The sequence below is a fragment of the Acipenser ruthenus genome, chromosome 4 (assembly GCF_902713425.1).
Source record: "Acipenser ruthenus chromosome 4, fAciRut3.2 maternal haplotype, whole genome shotgun sequence".
Taxonomy (NCBI): Eukaryota; Metazoa; Chordata; class Actinopteri; order Acipenseriformes; family Acipenseridae; genus Acipenser; species Acipenser ruthenus.
The window spans coordinates 106,223,162-106,241,670 of NC_081192.1; the positions used below are offsets into that span (position 1 = coordinate 106,223,162).

At 38.2% G+C, this 18,509-nt stretch overlaps 1 protein-coding gene across 1 annotated transcript in view; it reads right to left on the reverse strand.

Annotated features, from left to right (window-relative positions):
* LOC117400283 (sodium channel protein type 4 subunit alpha-like) overlaps positions 1–18,249 on the reverse strand; it is a 165,461-nt gene extending 147,212 nt beyond the window's left edge. Inside the window, exon 1 of the mRNA XM_059023366.1 lies at positions 17,510–18,249. The gene's annotated coding sequence lies outside the window, so the exon portion shown is untranslated. The remainder of the gene's footprint in view (positions 1–17,509) is intronic.
* Between the last annotated feature and the right edge of the window lie 260 nt (positions 18,250–18,509).

The window sequence follows — 18,509 nt, forward strand, 5'->3', positions numbered from 1 at the left end:
CCTGGCTGAGAATGTGTAGACAAAACTGAGGTGCGGGGTACAGCCTGACACCAGACTACCTCCGGCTGTACCAGACTTTTCAATCAGACGGGGTGCTCCATCCCACTCCGTCCACAGACCCTGGCTGAGAATGTGTAGACAAAACTGAGGTGCGGGGGACAGCCTGACACCAGACTACCTCCGGCTGTACCAGACTTTTCAATCAGACAGGGTGCTCCGTCCCACTCCATCCACAGGCACATATTTCAAGTGCTTCATTGCCTGTGTCAGCTCTTTGTTATTCAGCTGTTGCTTTCTAAGTAGGGCAGGCATAGTTCTGTGTCAGAAGATTATCAGCTGCCAGGGAACAGTGACCCGCAAGTGTCACTGGTGTTATTTTATTTGCTCACACACACCAGACAATTAAAGGTTATCATTGAGGGATCTGGTGTCAAGCCATGAATGTCTCAAACTTTAATACTGGTTTCAGCTCCCTTCGATTGCATGTTTACAAAATCCGAAATCGTGTCTCACACTTAATGAAATGGCAAAAGTTGTAATAAATATGAACTGTGTCATGCTAAGCCTACAGCGTTTGTCACAAATCTGATAGTTTTCTGTTCTTTTGTCACCATAAGCAGCCAAACAAAAGTGTATATGGCTCCAATTTGCATTGAAGCTTCCAAGCACCCGAAACAAATCAAACAGCTTTCTTCTCAAACTGTAAACCACCTATTTCTCATGATGTGCATTTTAGCGATAAAGCCCTCCTCATCAGGCATGTGGTGAGTAAAGCAAGCAAGCCAATTCAATTTGCGTCACTCAACACCTTGTCCATGCGAGCTATTTCACTCAATGTTTGTCCTTCTTTATGCAAGTCAAGGTTGTTTTAATAGTAGAAAACACAAGTGGAGGCTTTGAGTAAATTGTTAGGGTTAGGGTTAGAGTAGAAAAATGCAACATGTCTAAGACTTTTGCATAGCAATGTATATACACATGCCAGGTGAGGAACGTTGATGTCATTTGAGGGCTGCTAGTTGCCTGTTCAAAGATCCTTCTTGCTAGTGGTGAATAAGAGGGATGAGGGGAGGTTGTTAACCAGGCCTGTGGATTCTGTTACAATAACATTGACACTCCCCAGCCGACCTAACCACACCCCGCCTGGGCAGTGCTCGGCCAAATGTGCGCTGCCCCCTGGGAACTCCCGTCCACGGTCGGCAGTGGCATAGCTTGGATTCGAACCGGCGATCTCCAAGCTATAGGGCACATCCTGCACTCCAGGTGGAGTGTCTTTACCGGATGCGCCACTCAGGAGCCCCTGTTTGCTTCATTTTGCAATTGTATTTGATGTTTTGCAAATCGCTCAACTGTTTTGGTGTTTGTGTTAACTGTTTTGAGAATTGTGCTAATAGTATCAGTAACTGTGCTTTAGCGATTGAGAAAGACTGTAATGGAGAAGTTTCTTTAAGGTAAACAATTGTTCATGGTCCGGTTGTGTGTGTGTGAGAAATGCTTGGGAAATACCTTATGTTCCCAGCAATAAAAACAAAAAATCTCAAATTTGATTGTTGTAAAATTATGACTCCCCCTGTTGAAAAGACATGGACTGGTATAGATGAACGACTGAACGACTAAATTAATCTTCTGCTCTAAAGTCTACACCAATGGCTGACTCATGTACTTTAACATATAGAGATTTTAAAGTGCTTTGCTTTCATAAAAAATAAAAAAGACACAACATGCTGGACCTTTCATACCACATTCTGTTTCATTCAAATATTTTTATAAACTATTAGAAAAATATACTGACTATATACTCATCATTGTTTATACATCTTTAACAACAGAAGACAAGCACTACATGATCTGATCTAAGAAGGACACAAACATTTTTTCTTTTTGTTTGTTTTATTCTCAAAACCACATCCCACAAAATTTTCGCAGTTCATACTGGTAAATTGAAATCCGCCATGATTACAGTATTCCTGCCTCTGCATTATTAATTGCTTCTATAATAATTTGCTATCATTTCTATTCCAGGGGCTCTGTAACATACCCCAACAGAAAATATTTTAGTGCTTTTACCTACCAGCTCTCCCCAAAGTGCTTTGGTTAATAGTCTGAGATAAATCTTTTTTTTTTTTTATACTTCTAGTCCATCCATAACATATACCTCTATCTACTCCTCTCCTGTCCAGTCTATTTTTCTGAATCTTTGATGTTGTGTATTTTGAAATCGTCTTCATTAAAATGAACACTGACATTTGCAGTATTCTCCAGGTTGCTTACAGAATGTGGCCAGGGTTTGAAAGGCAGTGCAGGACTTGTTGAAAGTAAGGCTTGCAAACAGAGATTTCTTAACCTTACTGTAGACACTATCACATTTTTAAAATACCGTGCATGTTTCTTTCAGAACATATCAGTTAATGGAAGTACACAACAGGCAAGAATTAGTGAATTGAATGGAATTATTCTGTCAACTAGAACCACTTTAATAAACAAGAGAACCCTTTAATGTGATAGGATTTGTGTCATTTCCAATATCTTTGATTATATAGGTCAGAGAATTATTATTATTATTATTATTATTATTATTATTATTATTATTATTATTATTATTATTATTATTATTAGTAGTAGTAGTAGTAGTATTATTAGGATATTGCCCAAGGGTTTATACAGTTTAATTAGTTCAATTTTTTACTATAGGGTGAACAGGATATTTCTCCAAAAAAATCTGATCTACTGGATTTAAAAATGAATAAAGGTACACATTGTTTGGTTGCCCCAAGGTTTAGTAGCAGGTTTTTAACAGACAACCATAAGAGTCAAATCACATCTGCACTGTATGTGTAACAGGGTGGTGACCCCACACAAAGCAAGCAAGCATCTTAACACAATGCAGAAGAGCCAGGCTCGTCTACATTCGTGGTTTTAGAGCTTTTAACCTCCTCTCATCTGACCGACTGTACCAGACAGAATCAGAGAAAACGTTTTACACGCTGCTCTAATACAGTATAGGGTTTGTCATTTTAACATCCTCTCATCTCACCGACTGTACCAGACAGAATCTGAACACTATCTCCAGAGAAAACGTTTCACACGCTGTTCTAATACAGTATAGGGTTTGTCATTTCAACATCCTCTCATCTCACTGACTGTACCAGACAGAATCCAAACACTATTTCCAGAGAAAATGTTTTACACGCTGTTCTGATACAGTATAGGGTTTGTCATTTTAACATCCTCTCATCTCACCGACTGTACCAGACAGAATCTGAACACTATCTCCAGAGAAAACGTTTTACATGCTGTTCTGATACAGTATAGGTTTTGTCATGTTCTCTCTATTATTGGTACTTCTGATCTAAAGCCCATGTAACTCCAATAACTTGATGATGGAAGGTGATGGAGGACCAGGGTTGAGATTAAAATAGAATTATTCAAATGAAACAGAGTCCTTTACAGAGATGATCAACGGTTTCTCTATTTAGCCGACACCTTCTAAAATCTTGATTAGCGTCCAGTTTAAGCAATGAAATCTGATTCCTGCAAACTCTAACAGGAGGAGAGTGTACGGCTCCTGTCTGCACTGCAACTTACCTCCTCCAATAAGGATGCAGCATTGTAGGGCAGAGCGTTCAAATAAAATTTCTAGGATAAAAATAAAACAACAAAATGGACAGAAAGCAAAACCTTGAAAGGGTAACTAAACCTGTAAGTTGGAGATTAAAAATGTTTTTAAATATCAGTCTCTAATCATAATTAAACACTAATTATTGGGCATTACACTGGTAGTTGACCTTGTCCTTGTCTGTTACTTAACTAATATTTTCCAATGCGATCAACTAGAAGGCAATAATGTCATCTGATCGGGGTTCTCGTGCTTAAGTAGTGTTCTGTGTCTTTAACAATTAATTGGAGAAAAGGTGGATTTATATGACATACATGGTTTACATTTTTAAAGTCCCAATTCAGCTAATAAAGTGACTGGCCTCATCAATAAACAGGTACCTATGGTGTCCTTAACGGGGCTGAGGCTGGGCACGAACCGGCAACACTGCACACCGCAAGCAACCGTCTTTACCACAATGCAAAATAACTTTTAACCTCCTCTCATCTCACTGGAAGGGGACTGGACAGAATCCATAACGGCAGCGTACCACACAACACTGCCTGTTACATGTGCTTAACACATTTGAACACAGTGTGCATAAAATGGGATGTGGTTTGATTTCTTGTAGTTCTAACTTGGAATTCAGACTGAGCATTTCAAAGTTATGAATGAAAGAATGCAAAGGATATCCATTCTAATCATATAAACTGGAGTGGAGAAAACATATAAATTAATATGTCAATCATACAGAAAAAAAAAACTATTATATGAATACAATAAACACATGTTGCTGTTTGTAAAAGATGTGTAATATTATTTTAAATATGCAACTAATTGAATGAAAGCTAATAATGCATATGTTATTGTGACAGAGAGCGAATGAATCCTAGTCAACCATCTCCCTTCTGAACTGTAAGGGCACGGTATAACTGGAACAGAGTGCCCCATAATGGATGGTTTGGCAGTTCATTCCAGGGTCAGTCGGAAGCCAGCCATCCAGGAAGGGGGCGGGGCCTTAATGCGTAGGCGATATGTCAGTCACGGATTGGAGGATACGTGATTGGCCGTGCCACCGAAAGAGGGCGTGACTGAGGGTATTTCGGGGAAGTGGCCCAGTGATCTGTTCCTTTGGTTGGTTAATGGATGTAATTAATAATCGTGAGTGTTATCGTGTTTTGTTTGTTTGTCAGTCTAACTGTTTCTGTTTGTCCTTGATAGATGGCTAACACAACCCAGGAGCTGTCGATTAAGGCCAGCACCCAACCCGGACTTCACTGCACTCGTGTTCACTAATATATTGCATTTCACCACTTGCACTTCAGCACTCACTCTGGACTTGTGATCGTGTTTGTGTTCTGTGTGTATTTATACTGTGTTTATTATTTCGGGACGTAACTACGTGGTTATTTCACTGAGCACATCGTTGTGTATTGCCAGTACTCCTTTATTATTGCTGTTGTCAAGTGACATTTGGATTATAAATAAACATCATCATTTCACCAGTACTTTGTTGTTTGTCATTGTATTGAGCACTGCATCACCTGTACACCTGTGCACTACTTACCACTTTGCCACAGTTATATATATAAAAGAAAGCCCACAGGAAAGCAGTATTTACTGAAGTGTTCACAGATAACTGCATCCTTCCCTTCAAACATCTTCAGATTGCCCTGCATGTGGGGGTAATGTAAAGGAAATGTGTGCACCCTTTTAATGTGGGGTGGACTCTTGCATACACACACAACCTTTAATGTTTTTAAATCTAGTGCTGACTCAGATCCGGTCCATGTTTTATTAAACACCTTCCATACACAACTACCAGTTCAGCTTCCGTAAAGACTTAGGTCTAAGGGACTGTCTAAAGTTCCATTAATTAAGAAGACCTGTATTTTATCATGCTCTTAATTGTATGAATACTTGTACTGTGATTCTTGAAATGTATTTTTGTTTACGACTGTAAGTTGCCCTGGATAAGGGTGTCTGCTAAGAAATAAATAATAATAATAATAATAACACCGTGTAACAATTTTTTTTTTTTTTTTTTGGTTCCTGGGTAGTAAGTGTTATTTCCTAATTGCTTATGCCTCAAAAGTATAGAAAATGGCTATTATTCTCCACAAACTTTGCTTTTGTGACCAGGACAGTGATATTTTGAAATTTACCTATTTTCCAGAACATTCCAGATAGATTCAGTGCTGAGTAAACTTGGAGTAACTTCTAGAACTTTCTAGAACTTTCCAGTAATATAAATAGTAGTATAAATACAGGGGCCTTAAGCCCACCAGTTCAGTTTAGTTCCAGCTGCCTAAGTGGATACATATCTGCATTTTTCTGAGATGGCATCAAGAGGCTGCAAGCATCCGGCAGACGCATTTTGCTATGTCTGCGGCCAATTTATCAAGACAAGAACGAAAAAGTACTCCGTGGAAGCATCTGCTAAGATGTGTGAGGCCTACAAGGCATATTTGGGCACCTCATTTCACCTGCGAGCACTGCAAAAAAACTCAGGAAGGTAAGATGGACAATTGTTGCTCGGAATTTTATGTTATAAAATTTGTTAAAATTTTTAAAATTTTAAAAGTTTTTAATTTTAAAATGTTTTACAATTTTCAATGTTATTGAAAAAATATATCATATATGAAAAATGTTGCGAGAATCTCTTACACATTAGTCATGGGTGGAATAAATGTATTTTTGTAGGATGGTACAGAGGGGAAAAGAGAACCATGAAGTTCGCTATCCCAAGAATTTGGCGGGAACCCACTGACCACTCAAGCAACTGCTACTTCTGCATGGTGGACCCTTCCAAACGTCGGACTGGCAAGAATGCACCTGCTATCACGTATCCGGACTTTCCTTCATCCATCGCCCGGGTGCCACACTGCCATGAGCTCCCCGTACCCACTCCTCCGGAGAGAGAGAAACCGTCTTTAGAAGAGAGCAGCAAGTCAGAGAGCGAGGAAGACGTTGTAGATCCAGATGACAATTTCAGAGGTGGAGCTGAGGAGAGAAACCCATACTACCCCAACCAAAAAGATCTCAATGACTTGATTAGAGATCTTGGTCTCGCCAAGTCCAATGCCGAGCTTTTGACGTCTAGGCTCAAGCATTGGAACTTGTTGGATGAAAGTGTGCAAGTCGCAGATCAGAGGAAGCGTCACCAACCTTTTTCCAGCTTCTTCACCCGTCAAGATGGGCTCTGCTTCTGCCACAATGTGACCAGTCTGTTCGAGGCAATCGGAATCGCCTGTAACCAGAATGAGTGGCACCTCTTCATTGACAGCTCATCCAGGAGCCTCAAAGCCATGCTGCTCCATAATGGTAACAAGTACCCGTCTCTTCCCCTGGCTCACTCGGTGCACCTCAAAGAGGATTACAACAGCATCAAGACCTTGCTGGACGCCTTGAAGTATGATGAGTATGGCTGGGAGGTCATAGGAGACTTCAAAATGGTGGCATTCCTGATGGGTCTCCAAGGCGGTTTTACTCTAGATAAGGAGTCGGCAGCTGTCAAGTACCTTCAAGACTTCTTCCCTAAGCTGTCTGAGGCAAAGGTCAAAGCCGGTGTCTTCGTCGGACCACAGATAAAGAAGATCCTGGCGTGCAATGAATTTCCCAAGAAGCTCACTAGTAAGGAGAAAGCGGCTTGGAACAGCTTTGTCGCAGTGGTTCGGGGCTTCCTGGGCAATCACAAGGCTGAAAACTATGTGGAGCTGGTTGAGACTCTGGTGAAGAACTACGGCACAATGGGCTGTAGGATGTCCCTCAAAGTCCATATCCTTGATGCTCATCTTGATAAATTCAAGGAGAACATGGGAGCGTACTCGGAGGAGCAAGGCGAGCGCTTCCACCAGGATATACTGGACTTTGAACGCTGCTACCAAGGACAGTATAACAAGAACATGATGGGAGACTACATTTGGGGGCTGATTCGTGAAAGTGGTTTACAGTATAATCGTAAATCTCGAAAAACTACTCATTTCTAAATCTTTTGTAGTCATTTTTGTATTACTTTAGTATAAATACATATTAATTTGGATTCATATGTTGTTTTTTTCTGACTTTATGTGAACGAAAAGACACAAATTCGCCCGTTTTCTCATTGGAAATAGGTAAATTTCAAAATATCACTGTCCTGGTCACAAAAGCAAAGTTTGTGGGGAATAATAGCCATTTTCTATACTTTTGAGGCATAAGCAATTAGGAAATAACACTTACTACCCAGGAACAAAAATTGTGTTACATAGTGTAATAATAATAATAATAATAATAATAATAATAATAATAATAATAATAATAATAATAAGGGACTATGTCTAAAGTTCCATTAATTAAGAAGACTTAGGCCTAAGGGACTGTGTCTAAAGCTCAGTTAATTAAGATAAAGAACAGTGCCTAACACTTATTCTGAATGGAGCCAAGAACTCTGCCCCTTAAAAACATTTTCAGAAACTTTCACTAAAATTGGAAATGCAGGTTTTCTTTAAATTAGTCCCAGCTTTTTTTCAGTTACTTATCAGTTCATTTAGTGTGTTAAAGCATTGCACAAGCCTACCAACATGCAGTTAAGCACAGTAACAAACAGTCAATGGCATGTTAACCATGATAAAGTGCAGTAAATGCAAAGTAAACTGCAGATCCCTGTGCAAATATGCTGCAGTAAACTTTTACTCGTGCTCTGCTAACTAAACCCAATGTACCATATCCATACTGGCCCTTAGAAGCTGCCGAGTTGGTTCACTCTACCAATCTGTGGTCACGTTCCTTTTCTGATGCCTTTACTTCTGGCACTTAACACAAAATGACAAGATCAAATCAATGATGCCCTGATCTTTGTCATAGTTTTCTATAGGTGGCTTTCTGTTGAGAAATACTAAATCAATCAACATTGTTGACGGATCTGAAAGCCTATGTGGCATCAGGACTTTGCTAATTCCACTCTGCTGTTTAATTGCTGTAAGCGTGCTACAAAAACACAGGGTGTTTCTTTACTGCAGTGAGGAGTGCTGCTGAGTGTTTTGGGGGTTCAGTTTAATTTCTTTAAAATTCCCACTGCACTGTACATGCAGATTAGCAGCCCAGGAACTATATCTGCTTGATTTAGGATGAATGTACAGCAAAAACATTCAACTGTGGTTACATATTTCAGTTTTGATGAATGTAATAACTCAAACCGATTAAAACTTTGTCCATGACATTTAAATTAAATAGGTTCTGTATCGTTAACGTCACCTATTGACAATCTATGAATTAACTCAAGTTTGACTGATGTAGCCTGGGTTTCATATGGCAATCATCTACAACTGAGGAATAACGCTTAAATTTAGATCAAATCACAAATAAAAAAAACATTTGAAGAATTTAAAAGATTGCAAAAGAAAACAACAAAAAGAAAGCAGGTAAAAAAAGTGGCCAGTTAATGACTCTGATTGATTGAAGCTGAATAAGCAGCCATGAACATCTATGTGTGTGCAGACTGGAGCTAAAGCCCAGTAATTCTGGTTCTGTGATCTCCCTGGAGTCCATGTTAGGAGAACTTACTCTCCTCTCTGTCTTATAATCACTTATGATGTGTTCATACACGGTTCAATATATTGAGTCAGATTAGCCAGAGCAGATATTGTATGGGGATGTTAATGTCATGGGGGAGTGTTGTGTGATGCACTGCTGTTGGTGAGGTCAGTGCATCATTAGCACCACTGCCTTGCTCAGACCCTTTGGTCATCACAGTAGAGGGATTGCAATGCGTTTAATCACAAGCGAAAGGCTTTCTGTATTTTTTCTCCCATATGCTCACACTCTACGGAAGATACCAGGAAGGCTATGCTTGAAGTGTGCTGAAAGAAGAGGTGCTAACCTGTCAGACAGGCACTTGAACCAAATACAGGAGGCGTGATAAACACACAATACTTCCAAGGTCATCTCTAGCGTGTGCCAGCCAGTGTTTAAAGGCAAAGGGCATTTCGGGAAAACAATACAGTTTAATTATCTCCCAGATGTGACATCTGTAACAAGTGGTTTCCAAGATTTAGCCTTTAATATTAAGTACTTAAAAAAGTAGGTCAGACCATTCAGATCATCACTGCACCAGTAAATCTAGACTTTGCTGTTATGAAGACGTGACAGAGCTTCTCCCAGCCCAATCAATCAGACCAGAACTCACACAAAAGTAGGAAACTGTTTTTGACATCCACAGTAACTTACAGTAGTGTGCAAAATGTATTAGAACACCTCAAGATTTGTCCATTTTTCACTCAGTAGTCAGTGATATAGAAACAATAGGCACTCGTGTGAAAATGTGCTTTAATTAGGCATCTTAAACAACTTCTAAAAAGTCATGTATTTTACCATTTGTGGCTGTGTGTTCCTTTTCTCTTAGCCTACTATTTGGAATTAATTGCATGTGTGGCCTATTAAAGTCATCAATTAAATTAGACAATTGCTAATTTGCCTATTTTGACAGTTTTCCAAGATTTTCATTTCCAGTGATTTGCACAACAAATCAAAACAACAGAAGCAATTGGGTGTTCTAATAACTGTGCACACCACTGTACAGATGTTCATTTCATCATAATCGGATAAGCAGTGTCACGCACAAATGAACAGACCAACAGACTACGAGCCCACTCACTGTATCCCTCTCACAGGTGAACTGTACCCACCACATTGCTATTAAAAAAACTAGCCAGTTGAATGTTCTGACACACAGAAAATTATATAAATTTATTCTAAAACTAGTATAAGGATAAATAAATTGTCATTGATGTTTGTAAAAGTTTATATGATGATAATGTTATGTGTAACTATAAATCAGTAATTTGTGGTTTAAAAGCTAGCTAATTAGATATGAGTATCAATAAAATAGCTTATTGGATAGGAAGTGTTTATCATAATACCTATGTTAGCTACTGTTTTAAAACATGTTATATGAATGGTGATTGGATGGTACCTGGTAGCATGATTATATGTTTGTACAAATGCCAGTCTGATGCCAGTAAGGGCTGAATATGCAGAGGTTATGTTGCAACACACAGCTTTGATACTAGATACATATCTTCAGCCAGATCAGAGCATGCTTTTGTGACGTCACGATGTTCCATCTGACCTGAATGTTACGTGTCCACAGTTGGGAGAATGTATCCCGTCTGTAGCCTTGAGTGGTGCCCCTTCCTGCTGCACTTACCACCAGAAAACCACCATCAATGGGATTGGCAAATACTCATATACTGTAAGCAGGGACTCAAACATAATCAACTTCAGTGTTGCAAAAGCTACATAAATGGCATTTTCCTTCAACAAATGAATTTTCCCTGGATGTTATCCATCTGTAGAGAGGATCTCCCCAGTGGAGCTAATATAAATGCTTAACATCCAAAAGTGGGAGACGATACACAGATGGTCCCTTATTTATTACAATTATTAGGAAGATTTACATCAACTGTTTATCACAATTTCCACTCTAGTGCCTACTGTAGTGATCAGTTTTCAATGGCTTGTTAAAGCTGAGAGAACACGGAGCCACTTTGTGGCTTGGTTTCAGGAGTCTAGGTTTCAGGCCACTGCGCACATACCAGGGGAGACTTGGGGTTTGATACAGCAATGTTGCCTCTCCCAGTCTCCTGGAACCAGATTTCAAGCCACTGTTCCTGAAAAAGTAGCTTCCTGTATGTGTAAAAGTGCATTAGCTTTACAGAGCTAACAGCTCCACCAGGAAATCAATTAATTCAATAAAATGACACTTACATTGAGAAGAAAATTGTGCGGGAACCTTGATGAAACATACACGTTAATTTGTTTTAATGAAAGTCAAGTAAAATAAATGGCAAGCGCAACATAGAGTTTTAGTTATGGATAAGGTAATACAATATATAGATATAGATAGATAGATAGGTCAGACAGGAAGGCACGCAGGCAGGCAGGCAGACAGGCAGGCACACCAATCGAAAGAATGCTACTAATTCAAGAGACAAGGCTATGGGGATATGAATGGCTTATGTCAACAGACATTAGGCTTAGCCAGGGGATCTCCTGTTTGTCCCGCCTGGCAGACACACTCAGGTAGATGAGACCAGACGGTAGCCACGCCTCCAAGACTTGACAGTATAGAACAGGTGTTGTGAAATATCCTGCATCTCAAGGAATTGCTGCATTCCCTGCTCTTCGGGTCTCTTCGGAATGCCTCCTTGCTTTCTTTCACATCACACGCACGCACAGCTACGGAAGAGAGCTAGGGCCATGTGACAAAAATGTGACTTTAAAACCCGAAAATTCTACATACGAGCTGGTTCTGTGGAGAAGACGGAACAGGCGGAGCTCAGAACACTTGTTGACAGCACTGCTGCCTGAGCCTCAAATTCACTGCTGTCGGTTTTAATAATGTCTAAAAACTGGCTTTTCTAGTATGCATTCCTCTTTACACATATATTATAGACTCATATCTGAAACAAAGCTAAAGTTCAGAGTAAGCATGTTTGACATGATTAATAATGAATCTATGTTTCCCTTTAGGCAATATACAGTTTTTAATTAAGGCTGTTTTATCAATAAAAGTGTCTTGCCCCACCATAATTGATCATTTTTATACAGACTAGCCTAGACAAATGTCTCTTCGAATAAATACATACAAGTTTGGAGGAATGCAAATGATTTATATCTATTAAGCATTATAATGACATCACCAAAGGTGTCTATAGTGAGTCACTAAGGTGTTATTCCTATATGAAGAACGTATGGCCCCCAGGTAATTCCACTTTTGTTATATGTGTGCACACATATATCTTAGAAAAAATGAAGAATGTTTATTATTATTATTATTATTATTATTATTATTATTATTATTTATTTCTTAGCAGACGCCCTTATCCAGGGCGACTTACAATCGTAAGCAAATACATTTCAAGTGTTACAATACAAGTAATACAAGTAATGTTTTGGGGCAATGCGTTTTACACACATCTGTATATTAGTTCATTATGGCTGGCTCTCTTTGTAAAGAACGCCTTAGAAAATGTACAGTTATCTTAGGGCAATGCGTTCTTCATGTAGAAATGACAGCTGTAATGAACCAGTTCATATATGTGGGTGACGTCATTTCAAGTTAATACAAGTATGTAATCGCATTGCCCCAAACCTTTAAGAGATACGAGTCTATTACGAAACATGTCGCCTTAGCGTCTATTCATTACAGTGTCGGGGTTCAGAATTTGTTCAGAAATGTTTTCCGAAACTTTGTGCTTATATTCTTTCTTAAATGAGCGATTCATCAAAGTTTTATTTCGAAAAACTGTCATTCAGAGCTTTTTCTGTCGGATTGTCCACCTGTTTTATACATAAATTAAGGGTACTTTACATGTGGACCACCTTAAAAGCAACCTCATTTTGAATGAAAGTTGCCCGAGATGGTGACGTTTTTTCAGTAACATGGCATGAAAGGGCAGCTACATGCACGCAGATCTAGAAGTGGAAGGTAAAAGCACAGACGGGTGTGGGGCGGTGGGGGGGCACTAAGCAATGCAAAACGTCTTGAAAAATATCTAGTCTACACAATAAAAATAATGTTTATTATAGTTTGTAAGACTTTTCTCATTGATTCATTGTCCTCATGGGGCAGGATTGTCTTTGTCCGTGAGCATTTTGACTGATTAAAAGATATGAAAAATATTATTCTTTCTTATAGTTATAGTGACGCAGTAATTGTGTGGTATAGTTTTAAAGACGTTTCGTATTGTTTTAGTGACCAGTCCCGGCAGTTTTGTCCAGATTGAAAAATGAACTGGCAGTGTGTTAAATCAAGGCTTTCAGTGAGATTACTTGTTTGTTTACTTTTTTTACAAAGAGAAATTAAAACAACGAAAATTGTGTCACATGCAAAGTTCTCATATGATTTACAGCGTGTCAACATGTAGGCTACCTGATTATGCATTGCAGTAACATTTCGAGAATGTCCTGTCTGCACTAATACCATAAGATACACTTGGCATTATCCCGGGGGAAGGCGTTTTGATTATTGAAAAGCCAGCCTCAATGCAGGGCTGCGGCTGGCATGTTTTATTATTGGACACAAGTGTGCAAAACGCGTTGCCTCAAAACATTCGTAATTTTTTCTACGATATATGTGCGCACATATATGAAATGTGAAATTTCTTTGGGACGATGCGTTCTTCATGGTGTCTGCTGTTTGACCCTTTCTTAGGCTTCACCATTATTTTTTCTTAGGGGATGCCAGATAGTATAGCTGGCTATAATATTTGGCATTCCGTCTTTCAGGGGTTAACATTAAATGAGACACTAAATCAACTAAATGCGTATGCGTGTGCGCGCGTGTGTGTGAGTGTGTGCCAAAGGTTTGCGAGTTACTATTCTGTTTTTATAACATACAATTAAATGTTATATAATAATAATAATAATAATAATAATAATAATAATAATAATAATAATAATAATAATAATAATAATATGATTCAACTGCAGCAAATTACTTTATGCCACGATAACGTACTAAAGCTATTTGTGTTAAACCCCCGTGCTTTAAAATGTTAATAACGATCTGTATTTAGGTGAGGTAAATAAAGCAGCCTGTTGTGTAATAAGTAGGTCTACTTTTTATATTGTATTCTACTGGTAAAAAAACAGCACTCATTTGAAACTATTGATTTTGTATATATGTTACCGGAGAATAAAAACAGCACACAACAATTACGTGTAGTATTAACAGCTGTCTCACATGAAGTGAAAGAAAGCAAGGAGGCTTCAAAGAGACCCGAAGTGCTGGGGATGCGGGGAGACTGGCCATAAAAGAACAAGGACAAAATCCCCTTTCCGCCTTTGTATATGCAGGTTGATTTGATTGCATGTCAGGCTGATTGTCTCTTAATCACGCAAGTTAACATTATCTGCAAAACGTTATATTAATCCACAATGCTAACCAAACAAATCTGCCGGTAGCATTTTTTTTGTTTTGTTTTTTGTTTTTACGTTTTCTCAAAAAATATAGAAGAAATGAACCCTGTAATGTGTGTCTACTGTCTGGCAACACTGTACTGCATACTAAATCCCTTTAATACCATACTCTAAGCGCCCTGCTCGTCCGCTACCATTTCAGCAACGCTGTTAGGCACTCTTAGAATAAACAATTTATATTGAAGGACTATTTCTAAAACAAACATTTGGACTCGGGCAGCATTAAAAACGATATATATTTCTTTCAGAGTTCCTGAGAGCTTAGCTGTGTTTTGGTATAAAGCCCATTAAATAAGACTCGCTTACATTTGCTTACCCGACATTACGGAAAACATTTTTTAAACGTAATGTATGTTATAAGAGGAGGCTGTGTGGTCCAGTGGGTAAAGAAAAGGGCTTGTAACCAGGAAGTCCCCGGTTCAAATCCCGGCTCAGCCACTGACTCATTGTGTGACCCTGAGCAAGTCACTTAACCTCCTTGTGCTCCGTCTTTCGGGTGAGATGTTGTTGTAAGTGACTCTGCAGCTGATGCATAGTTCACACACCCTAGTCTCTGTAAGTCGCCTTGGATAAAGGCGTCTGCTAAATAAACAAATAATAATAATAATAACAATTTTTCGTTTATATGAGTACAATATATATTAAACACAAACACACACACACATATATATGCTATTACAATTATGGCATATTTTTTAACGTAATGTATGTTATAACTAACTATTTTTCGTTATATATATATATATATATATATATATATATATATATATATATATATATATATATATAGATTATAATATCAATATTTCAGAAGAGCATAAACAAAAAAGAAAGAAGACAAAGATACAAAGAAAGAAAGAAAGAAAGAAAGAAAGAAAGAAAGAAAGAAAGAAAGAAAAAGAAAGAAAGAAAGAAAGAAAGAAAAAGAAAGAAAGAAAGAAAGAAAGAAAGAAAGAAAGAAAGAAAGAAAAAGAAAGAAAAGACCACAATTTACCGGTACTACTTTATGACATGCATGTTGATCGGTGTTGTGAAAAGACTGGGCGAAAACTCGCTGAAGTTCCGTTTACAGTGCACGGCAAACTCGCCAGTTCGCTGTGCCTATATTTTGACGTTTAAAGCAAACAGGATTCTCAGTTGTTGTTGTTCATCTTTCAGCGCTGCGCTACTGGTTTTAAATCAAACGTGTTAAATTCACAAAGCGAAAGAAAGAAAAAAGAAAGAAAGAAAGAAAGAAAGAAAGAAAGAAAGAAAGAAAGAAAGAAAGATGTAAAAAAGAAAGAAAGAAAGAAAGAAAGAAAGAAAGATGTAAAAAAGAAAGAAAGAAAGATGTAAAAAAGAAAGAAAGAAAGAAAGAAAGATGTAAAAAAGAAAGATGTAAAAAAAGAAAGAAAGAAAGAAAGAAAGAAAGAAAGAAAGAAAGAAAGAAAGAAAGAAAGAAAGAAAAAAGAAAGAAAGATGTAAAAAAGAAAGAAAGAAAGAAAGATGTAAAAAGAAAGAAAGAAAGAAAGAAAGAAAGAAAGATGTAAAAAAGAAAGAAAGAAAGATGTAAAAAAGAAAGAAAGAAAGAAAGAAAGAAAGAAAGAAAGAAAGAAAGATGTAAAAAAAGAAAGAAAGAAAGAAAAAAGAAAGAAAGAAAGAAAGAAAGAAAGATGTAAAAAAGAAAGAAAGAAAGAAAGAAAGAAAGAAAGAAAGAAAGAAAGAAATCGGGTGCGAGTCTAAACATGCATAAGCTCGAAGGAGTTTCAGCACCTTGGACAAGAGACCAGCGGTGCCGCATGCCTTTCAAGGTAAAATAAACTAAAAAGCGCTTTGCTGTGTAAATTATCCCGAGGCCTTTCAGGCTTCCGTTTTGTTTTACACTTGAGAGTTTAACTGTCAGTTTCTCTGGAGACGAGAGCACCAAGCAGCACGGCGCCCGCCACGAGTTCAGATCTATATATGACAGTCAGGTGCACCTGTTGTTGATTTCTCCGGTAAGTATTACAGGTATTACACCGGCACTCCCCTACCTGTATAAAACACGAGCCACTTCACTTTTACACACGCATTCGCAACACGCATCCATACATACACACGATGCTAACTGATGATGCTGAACTAGACTTGCGTTTAATTTGCAAGAAGAAAAATACAATAATATACAAACAATACATGGTTTTAATACAGACAGAAATACTGTATTACATTAAGAAGAAACCGGTAGCACTGAGAACTGATATCCTAGCAGTTTCCCAGTGGCAGTAATACAAGTCGACTCGTCTCTATCTATCAGCAGCTTCCACTACACCCATAACAAGAAGCTAAAGGGATAGTACTAAACATGCTTACTCAAATCATTCAATCCCTGAAATTCGTGCACAGACGTGAGTTCCCATAGCTACAACCTGAGACACAGCACGGCTTGTACTGGCCCCGATCTGTAAAACGCATCACATCTTTAACCTGGTTTTCAAATGTATTTCAACAATGCCAGACTAACTAGAAAACATTTACATTTACATTTAGTAATGTTTACACCTTCAACAAAATATGAATCGAAAACTAAACAATTTGTTCAATGGAAATAATGCAAATATGCATGAACAAATACTGATTATATTCCATGTAGAGACAACTCTCCTACATTTTAAAATCACAGCATTACTAAATTATTATTATTATTATTATTATTATTATTATTATTATTATTATTATTATTATTATTAGTAGTAGTAGTAGTAGTAGTAGTAGTAGTAGTAGTAGTAGTAGTAGTAGTATACCATTACAAATACGTATTGTTCTGATATAGGCCTAGATCAGTTATCGGGAGCATTTCCATTATCAATCCTTATTTATTTATTTTCCATTTCCCAAATAAAACTTTCATCAAAGCTATAAGTAGAAAGATCTTATCAGTTTCTAACCTGCTCTTCAGTAGAGTGGTAAGGTAATAAAAACGATAGCAATACTTACATGTGAAACTCCTTGGTGTACAGCCTTGCATCCAGAACTTGATGTATATATATGTGTGTGTGTGTGTTCTTTTTATTTACAATGTCCTCAAAGTCATAGCAGTCCCCCACTTGTCGCCATGTTTATTCTTTCCTTGTAAATTCCCCCATAATCCTTGATTTACTTGTTTGCCAAGTATTAGACTATACTATTATTACTATTAATATTGCCTATCCCGGGCAGTCAGAAACACGGAGGTCAATTGTCAACCCTTCTGGAACATCGCTAGCTTTCGTGCAGGTTATTGGTAGAGTTTGTAACTAGCATTGATCTCCGCTAGCTCGCTTCTCTAGTCCTGTAGACTCTGACACATGCACTTAAAGTAGGCTTTTTTTCCAGCAGGCGTCTCTTTCAAACACCTCCCAGTTTTCTTACAGCTGTTAATGGAGCCCAAGGGAAACAAAATCATAACCATAAAGTACAGAGCCCGTCCTCCAACAGCCCCTCGCTGGAATGAATAAACATCCAAGCCTCTCTCCTGCCGAGCTCAGAAGTGAGGGAGTCAGATGTTCCGAGGTAACGCCTACTTCACCAGCAACTGCTGGACTGTTCGTGAAACCATTGTGTGAAACAGCAAAAGAAAAAAGTTATTTTGAAATGAGTCTAAATCCCGTTCAAGTAGGTTCCCACTGGAAAGGGGTTCTATTATTCGAGTGGATCCAGTAGACATGCGACTATGTCATGAAAACTCGTGTGCTCGCCTCCGAATTCATATAACCCTCCAAAATGACTGTCACGCGGACAGCTGTTTTTCTGCTGCTGCTCGCGCTTCATTATAGATATATGATTGGTTTGGAGGTTTGCTTTGACATCCGGGGTATTCTCCCAGCACCTACAAATTAAATTAGGCACACACTGTGCACAGACCAGAATACAATAACACGCATACTACTGTACAACAGTTAATCAGATTGATAGAAACGCGTACGCACTTTAATGAAAGCAACATTCATTTAACTGC